This window comes from Fundulus heteroclitus, unplaced genomic scaffold (genome assembly GCF_011125445.2).
Source record: "Fundulus heteroclitus isolate FHET01 unplaced genomic scaffold, MU-UCD_Fhet_4.1 scaffold_496, whole genome shotgun sequence".
Lineage (NCBI taxonomy): Eukaryota > Metazoa > Chordata > Actinopteri > Cyprinodontiformes > Fundulidae > Fundulus > Fundulus heteroclitus.
The window spans coordinates 3,740-9,445 of record NW_023396919.1 but is presented as its reverse complement, the minus strand read 5'-3'; the positions used below and the strand labels follow the sequence as shown (position 1 = coordinate 9,445).

At 39.5% G+C, this 5,706-nt stretch overlaps 1 long non-coding RNA gene across 1 annotated transcript; it reads left to right on the top strand.

Annotated features, from left to right (window-relative positions):
- Positions 1-777: 777 nt before the first annotated feature.
- On the top strand, positions 778-5,050 carry LOC118560858. The gene is made up of 5 exons (XR_004929644.1): positions 778-1,504; positions 1,733-1,799; positions 1,900-1,986; positions 2,737-2,796; positions 4,386-5,050. It is a non-coding gene; the product is annotated as an uncharacterized LOC118560858 (long non-coding RNA).
- Positions 5,051-5,706: the final 656 nt, after the last annotated feature.

Here is a 5,706-nt window from a genome sequence, read left to right as displayed (position 1 = left end):
AAATAAAGTTGATAGTTGAAGTTGATACTTTGTGGAAACGGCATAATCTGAATTGGTTTCTCGTGGCTTCCAATAGATCTTCACATTTTAATCTTTAATTCTGTGTATTTGTCTGTTTTTAATGTTTATGTCCAAAAATACAGCAGGCACAGGCCTGACCAAGTTCAGAAATGTAACTACATATTGAAAGAGATCAGTGACGTCTCAATGTTCAGTTTGGAAAGTGTTCATTTGTTCTAAAGACTCCTCTCATAAAAAAATGATGCTTTGTTGTTTACTCTAGAGTCCTCTCTGTTGGGCACACTTCTCTGCTACTGCTCACTGCCCAACTCATCAGGTTTTCATTCAAAACAAGCAATAACACAAAACGTATCATTTCCAGCACAAGAAGAATGGTCCAAGGAATGCTCAGTGATGCATTAAGCAGCAATGCTTATTATTTTAAATAGGGGGAATGAGAAATAAAGGCAGGAAGAAAGTTCAACTTTTATTATTATCATCTTGCTACCTTGTGTCTTCCACTAACCCTTCATTGATGCATTCCACTTGTACACCAGTGGTTTATTTTGCTGAGGAGTCTTCCCATAGGAGAGGGATATGTCCTATTATTTCTGTGCTATAAATAGAGAGTGTCTTCCCATCCTGAGCCAATAAGATTTGTTCACAATGCAGGCAAGACGAGCCTTCTGGGAAGGATTGCGTTTGGGAATCTAGTTAAGACTGCAAGCAACAGCAATGAAGCACAGTAGTGAAAGCCCCCCCCCCCCCCCCCCCCAGTTGTATTAGAAGAATAGTTTGAAGTTATCAACAATTTCAAGACCGAAATATAGTTTTATGAAACACACTCAGCACTAATCCTCTGATTTTAACATTCATGAAGGTCTACAGAGAAAGCCTTGCTCTTAAAACACTTTCTGTAAGGCCATGCTGGTTATCCGGTTATTATTGGAGACTTTCCAGGGTAAATGAGTAATCATACTGCTGGCAAATTTCCAAAGTGAAAAAAGTCACCAAATCTCTATAAACCATGAGGCAACGGGCACATGCTGAACCAAACTCAACATGCATTCTTTGTTTTGTATGCTGATTGTGTTTGACTCGTGATTCATTCATGATTTGAGCCAGTGTCACATTTGTGATTTCCTTCATCTTGAATGCCTGAATCTTTGCAGTGGACTGAATAGGCACTCCTATATGTGATATTATTTGTGACTATGTGACATTAGACAAAGTCAGACATACTTCGGTATCCAGCCTCAGTGCTTCGTTTCTCTTGCGTGACTATCCAGATTTACATCAGGAGGGACCAAAATGCACAATAATAGAAACAAATATATCTGAGGGACTGCTCAGTTTGAAGACAATGTTACTGAGGCAGGAGGAAGAGTGGATGCGCTGGATGCCAGATGTTGAAGACAAAGCTTCCTGGTAGGAGAAAATAGAGAAAAACAACAGAGGCATCCATCCATCAATCCGTCCCAGGGGACCGGCTCACTTTTTAAAGGTTATTGTTAGTTATTATCAGATTTCAAGGCCAGCTTCAACATAAACATCAAGACGTTTGTCAAGTTATCAGAAGACATCTACTAATCATATTGTGTGTCATAACTTCTAATGCATATAGTCCTTCTAGCAAGTAAAAATGTTAAATATATATTTTTTGTCATCAAATTCATTTTAATAGTTTGTTTTAATTTTTTTACCCAACATCTCTTTTGTTATATCCTTTCAGGAAAGTGAGCAAATTATTTCTCCAAACACACGAAGGACTTTCAGCTTCTCATCTCTTCGTATCAAAAGTAAGGCAGTTGATCACACCGAGGCACAATCATGTGGATGTTCTGATCTTCAGTTAAAACTGAGCTCATGCTCTGTAAACCTTTTGTTTTTTATCTACAGAAAGGCACAACAGTGAGGATGAGGGTCGATTTGATCGAAGGAGGGGGTTGCGATCTTTTTCATCAGCTCGAGAACCATCCAGAAAAGGTGGTTTATTCCTAGAATTTTCAGTTTCTTTCTATCATCTAAATATACTTGTGGCCCAGTCTGTTTAGTCCTTCAGTTGTTGGTTTAGTATTTATTTTCATAATCTGCCATTTGCTAGAATACTCCAACGTTAACAATCTACCTTGTTTCAACTGAAAAATTTGATTTTGTCAAGGGCCCTAACGTTTACAGAGAAGTTTAAAAGTGACTGGCAATACAGCCCACGCTTAATCAAGACATCCTGCAGTAAGCAGTAAGGCTTTTTGAAAATAAGGTACATTTTCAATTCTACTGCCATTAATCCCTTTAAGGACAGAATCATCAGTCAGACACATACAGTTAAATTTAATGAAGAATGTTATTGAAAAATATTATTGAAAAGTTAATTTACTTCAGTAGCTCAATTCACCAAGTCAAAAACAATATATAGATTAAATATGGACTTTTATTTCCGTTAATTAGGATAATTTTCTGCATACAACTAATGAAAGCAGGACATTTAAAGTTTGACTATTACCTCAAACCAATAAAAAAAAAACATTGTTAATACAGTGGGTTTGATGAAACCAATTTATAACAACTGCTTAGAGGTTATTTCCAAAAGGTCATTTTAATCTGTCAAACGAGCGTCATCGGAACACAGGTTCTGATTTATTGAAAAGGACTTTATTGTGTAAAAATCTTTAAAGTGAGTTTGTAATATGAAATGCCAAAATCTGCACATTTTCTGACTTTTAAACCTTGTCTTAGTTGTAGAAGAAGATGCCCCTTCAGAAGTAAGTCGGGTGCAGGAGCTGTTAAAGAAATTTGGTATGTACTGTATGTAGCTCATACTAGCCAGTGCTTCAGCAATGAAATGAAAACCTGCTTTTGTTGACTAAACCTTATCACTTGAGGAAAGTAGGATGGAAATCTGATCCCAGGTCTCATGTTTACTGAGAACTGACTGCTTTACAACTTATGGGCAGAGTGTGGAAATTTATTTTAACAGGGTGGAGAGAAAACCAGGAGACTTTCTTTTTAAAAGAAATGAGCAAAATATTTTTTTAAATAAAGAAAGTGAGTAAGACTATAAAACCCAAGCCCAGGAGTTTTGGAAGTCAATTTAAGGCACAAATGACACAAGCATTTCTGGGGCCCCTTCTTCATACGTCGCATTGTACTGTGTAGCATTCTCACTGATGAAGCAGAGGTCAGTGAACAGCAATGAAGAACCAACAGTGGCTCTCTCTGTTGCACCCTTGAAACTACCTGTGGTAATACATCACAGAAACAAGTTGGCCCCAGTTCACTACATTGTCATTTCAGTGTAAATGGACTGAACTATATAGCCTTTTTCTAGTTTCACCGACCGCTAAAAGCGCTTTACACTATAGCCACATTCATCTAATTGCACTCACTAACGTGCCCACATTTGTACAATAGGCAACACCTCAACTGCCCAAGGCACTTTACGAGACAAGCACATAAAATTTATATCCATTTATATAGAACTATGTATATTCAAATCAATCAAAACCAGGTATAGGCAGATTCAAAATCTGCTACATACAGTCTGTTACGATGCTTGTTAAAATACAAGACAGCTTAATTTTAGTTTGCAAGACCAAAATGATCAGAAAGATAAGTGAAATGCATCAAGTCCTTAACTTTGCAGCAATTCCTCCCCATGAGCAAATGTGGTGATAGAGAAAAGGAATGGTTCCCTTGTATAAGAGGATGAAGCCTTCAGCGAAGCTAGACTCTGTAAATGCAACCATCTCTGGCAAATGACTGAGGGTTGATAAGAAAGAAACAATAGAGACATAAAGTTATCATTAATCATAGAGAAAGTAGCAGGGGGAAGCTGGTCAGTATGTCCTCAAGCAGAGAAACCTTGATAAACTAAGCCACTCTAACTACAAGCTTTGTCAGTCTCTCCTCCTGAGAGGAGACTGATAACTAAAAGATCTGCTTCTCATTCTGCTATTAGTTCTAAACTCTGGGAACTACCAGCAAACCTGTGGGTGAAAACAGTAAATAAAGTGTCTCAATAACACACTTAAGTGTTAGGAGATACACATTCATTGGTCTGGGGCTCCATGTAATTGAAACATTGAAAATAGGAGACCCACATAACCCCAAATAAACCCAAAATGGAATTGTAATGCTGAAAAATAAAAGGTTAGATGTGATTGTTACCTTTTAGTTTGTAATATATAGTAATATAGTTTGTTTACTGTTTATACTTTTTCTTACAATTCTGATAGAGTAGCGCCCTGGCGCCCCCTATTGGCAAGCCACCATTGCCTGATAATGTCATTGAACAACTACATTAGAAACTTTTATGTCGTAGTTTCGGATAACTGTTGTCCCCAACTGAAAATTGTGGATGTGTTCTACTCCCGGTCTGACATCAGGCTCAACATTGTTCAGGCTGGGACCATCTTACGGAAAACTTGTGTATGTGAAAAACAATGATTCTACCCAATCGGGTCTTTTCAACCCGGCAAGCCCCGCCAACGTTGAATGTTGAACGCCAGCATCCGCTCCACAGCACACTGAAGAGGGCCGAACGTTGTTTTTTCCGCCGTACTTGAACGCAGCAGAGCCGCGGTGCTCCTGTCGTGGGCTGTGTGTCTTCTGTGAAAGCGGACGGGTGCGTGGTGTGAGCGGGGATGGAGACGATTAACTGCCGCCGTGGAGCGTCAGAGAGAAGCCGCTGAGGTGAACGGCGTCTCGGTGGATTCTAGCAGCGATGAGTGAAACGGTGACGAGGAGAAGAAAGGCACTGGGGCTGAAGACCTTTAAGCAAAGATGGAGTGAGTTTAAAGCTGCTTGGGGAATTGTCGTGTCTGGCGTGTGACATAATTAAAAACCAGCTCATGGAGGTATTCAGCAAGGTTTTTGGTGCTGGGAATATCTAGTTGTGCTGAACCGTGGACGGAGTTTAGTTGTTACCCGTCGGGGAAACTTTAGAATAGTGCTGTTCTGTCTGCGAAGGTTCGCTGCACTGAGCGGTCTGTCAGCGGCTGCACGGTGAGCTGCAGGACGCCACAGGGCGGCCCCTGTGAAAATCTTTTCCCCTGTGTGTTCTAATTGATTTCTCGGTAAAACAGCTCATATACAGGACTGTCTCAGAAAATTAGAATATTGTGATAAAGTTCTTTATTTCTGTAATGCAATTAAAAAACATGAAATGTCATACATTCTGGAATCATTACAAATCAACTGAAATATTGCAAGCCTTTTATTGTTTTAATATCCCTGATTATGGCTTACAGTTTAAGAAACCCAAATATCCTATCTCAAAATATTAGAATATTGTGAAAAAGTAGTAGGCTATTCAACTTCACTTGAATCGTCTAAAAAACTCGAAACACTGCAGGGTTTCCTGAGCCTTGAAAAACACTCAGCTTGGTTCTGTAAACTAAATCACAAGTACAGTATGGTAGTGGTTAAGAGACGACATAAGATTCTCACAGTAGGTGTACTGACTATGGCATTACTGTCCTTGATTGGCCTGCCAATTCCCCTGACCTGAACCCCATCGAGAATTTGTGGGGTATTGTGAAGAAGAAGCTGAAAGACACCAGACCCAACAATGCAAATGAGCTAAAGGCCGCTACTGAAGCATCCTGGGCATCCATAACACCTCAGCAATGCCACAGGCTGATTGCCTCCATGCCACGCCGCATTGATGCAGTAATCTGTGCAAAAGGATTCCCAACCAAGTACTGA